Source organism: Peromyscus californicus, unplaced genomic scaffold (genome assembly GCF_007827085.1).
Source record: "Peromyscus californicus insignis strain IS unplaced genomic scaffold, ASM782708v3 Scaffold_6__1_contigs__length_162567912, whole genome shotgun sequence".
NCBI classification, from domain to species: Eukaryota; Metazoa; Chordata; class Mammalia; order Rodentia; family Cricetidae; genus Peromyscus; species Peromyscus californicus.
The window spans coordinates 23,044,900-23,048,242 of record NW_026294584.1 but is presented as its reverse complement, the minus strand read 5'-3'; positions in this window follow the sequence as shown (position 1 = coordinate 23,048,242).

The window sequence follows — 3,343 nt, the reverse complement described above, 5'->3', positions numbered from 1 at the left end:
TGTGTGTGGAAGACTATTTCCTTGGAGTCACCCACCATCTCCTCTTCTACATAGAACCATGAACCTTGAGGGGAGGAGTTTGATGAAGACATCCCATTTAGAACTGAGTTCTCTAAAGTCTCTCACTCTCTGCACATTATCCAGTCGTGAGTCTATGCGTTACTTATCATCTATTACAAGAAGAAGCTTCTCTCATGATGGTTGAACAATGCTGAACATTATCCTATAGATTAGAGGTTGGCAAGCTTTCCTGTAAAAGACAGAAAGTAAACAGTTTAGGCTTTGGGGACTATTGGTCTCCATTACAATGACTCAACTGTATTAAAAAGCAGCCACCAATAACAAGTAGGCATAGTTCGGATCTGTGTAATCTTCATTTACAGAATAGCCAGTTGGCACATGTAATGTACTTTATACTAGCAAATTATCACATGTCATTTGAATTCACTGAGAAGCTAGCTCTAGAAGTGGGGTTGTCCATTCCCCACTTCAGACCCAAACACATTTATGTCAAATTTTCTCCAAGACCTCTTCTCAGGAGATTAGCTGGGCTCCCTAACTCTTGGATAAAGAGAAATGAGAACAGCAAAACCACCCTAGAGAAAAAGCATCGTGTCCTGGAAAACAGCCAGAAGGCAAACTATTTCCAAGAGAGGTTACTATTTTTCATCCTGTGATGTAAAAATGCCCACACTGGATCAGGCCCTCTGAATGGGTGAGACAGTTGATTGGCTTGATCTGTTTGGGAGGCATCCAGGCAGTGGGACCAGATCTTGTGCTCATTGCATGAGTTGGCTGTTTGAAACCTGGGGCTTATGCAGGATTGTTTGGCTTGGCCTGGGAGGAGGGGACTAGACCTACCTGGACTGAGTCTACCAGGTTGACCTCAGTCTGTGGGGAAGGCTTTGCCCTGGAGGAGATGGGAATGGGGGGGGGGGGCGTTGGGGGGAAGGTGAGGGGGACGGGAGGGGGGAGAACAAGGGAATCCGTGACCGATATGTAGAACTGAATTGTATTGCAAAATAAATTAAAAAAAAAAAATGATTAACTTAGTATAGAAAAGAAATTGAGGTTCTAGAGGAAATGAAAAGAAATTGATCTTAAAGTGATATTGAATATTTAGTAAAGCTTTATATTATCAGCTATCAGAAAAGTTGATTTCTCATGAATAGATGTGGATCCAATACCAGGATATTTTGGCAAGATTTCGAGTAACTTTATATACATCTGTGGATGAACTATGAACCAATGGCTGAGGGGTCCACACTGGATCAGGCCCTCCGAATGGGTGAGACAGATGATTGGCTTGATCTGTTTGGGAGGCATCCAGGCAGTGGGACCAGATCTTGTGCTCATTGCATGAGTTGGCTGTTTGAAACCTGGGGCCTATGCAGGATTGTTTGGCTCGGCCTGGGAGGAGGGGACTAGACCTACCTGGACTGAGTCTACCAGGTTGACCTCAGTCTGTGGGGAAGGCTTTGCCCTGGAGGAGATGGGAATGGGGGGGGGGGCGTTGGGGGGAAGGTGAGGGGGACGGGAGGGGGGAGAACAAGGGAATCCGTGACCGATATGTAGAACTGAATTGTATTGCAAAATAAATTAAAATAAATTAAAAAAAAATTATATACAAAAAAAAAAAATGCCTCCAGTGTGAAAGAGAAGCCAGAAGCTCAGCAATGAGAAGCTCATCCATACAAAGAAAGCTTGACGAGGAACTCCAGATGACTGGCTTCCCTAGTTGGTTGTTTTTGGATGTTTGTTAAGTCCTCAATTTGATTATGTTAACTTTCTGCTGTTACTTATTCTTTTACTTGGAAGTCTTAGCTGAGGGAATGTTGCTTTCCTTGGAATTCTGTTAGGAACTCCAGCTGACTTAATGGGCTTCTCTAGTCAATTCTCTACCCAATTTCTCCTGGGTGTTTTAAGTACTTAATTTGATGGTATCTATCTCTATCTATCTATCTCTATCTATCTATCTATCTATCTATCTATCTATCTATCTATCTTCTTCTTCTTCTTCTTCTTCTTCTTCTTCTTCTTCTTCTTCTTCTTCATCATCATCATTATCAACATCATCTAGTTATCTATCTATATCCATTTCTTGCTACTTTATCTTTAACTTTAGATTGCTATATACTTAACAGACTCACTCATTCAAAACCATAAGTTTGGCTATTACAGATCATTCTCCAGACCACAGAGAACAGCAGATTTGGCACAGAAGAGGAAAGTTGGCTGGAGTCTGCTGTATATAGCAGGGATATGTACATTGTTGTATTTTTGATATTTTAGCTATGGCCTCACACTGTAGCTTAAGTTGGCCTGGAAATCATTATATCACATTGGCCTCTAGATGATCTTTCTTCCTCAGCCTTCCAAGTGCTGTCATGCCTGGCAAATAGCTATTTCAGATAATGTTGCTTTTGTTTACAAAGAAACCTTCTTTCCTTCTGTGAACCATTCTACATCAGCCACACTTCCCCTAACAAGGATGGAAAGTTATCCATATATAAGATGAGTAATTGCAACAGAGACCAATTAGTTCCCAACCTCAATTAGTCCCCAATGTCTAAAATGTTTACTTTCTGTCCCTTACAGGACTTCTTTTCTACAAGATAATGCTTGGTATCACTCAACCCTCATCAGAGAAGCTTCTTCTTGCAGTAGATGAGAATTAACATGGAGACCCACACTCTGGACAATGTGCAGAGAGTCGGGGAGTTTGGAGCACTCAGTCCTAAATGGGATGTCTTCATCAAACTCCTCCCCTCAAGGCCCACAGTTCTATGTAAAAGAGGAGATGATGGATGACTCCGAGGAAACGGTGTCTTCAGACCCAACAGGACTGAAGACATGTGATTCATCTGGCTAGTGTTGGATTAGAAATGAACATATGCTCCTGGGACTCTTGAGCTGTTTATCACAATGATGACAGTCTCTGACCTTCTATAGGATCATCCTGGTGCTCGGTTGATGTGCATTTGGAGCTGTCAGTGGTTTGTGTCCAGAGAAACAAGGTAGAGCTGAAAAATGCACAGGGAAAATGTGCTAACTAGATTGTCTGAGGCTTAGATTCACTTTTCCAATGTGTTTGTCCTGCGGAGCAACAGGATTCCTGGTATTTAGATACACAGCATCTCAGGCACACCTCTGTCTTTACCAATTAGGAAGTTTAACAAATTTAATACTGTGTTGGTTTTTGCCTAACCTCATTTGAGCTGAACTTTTGTCACTAATAGTGAAAGAGCATAATGCCTTCAAATCTGTAAGTTCAAAAAGTCACTCAATTAAAGTTGTGTTTTTTGTTAGATGCACTTGGTATCCAGGATAGATTATAGAAGAC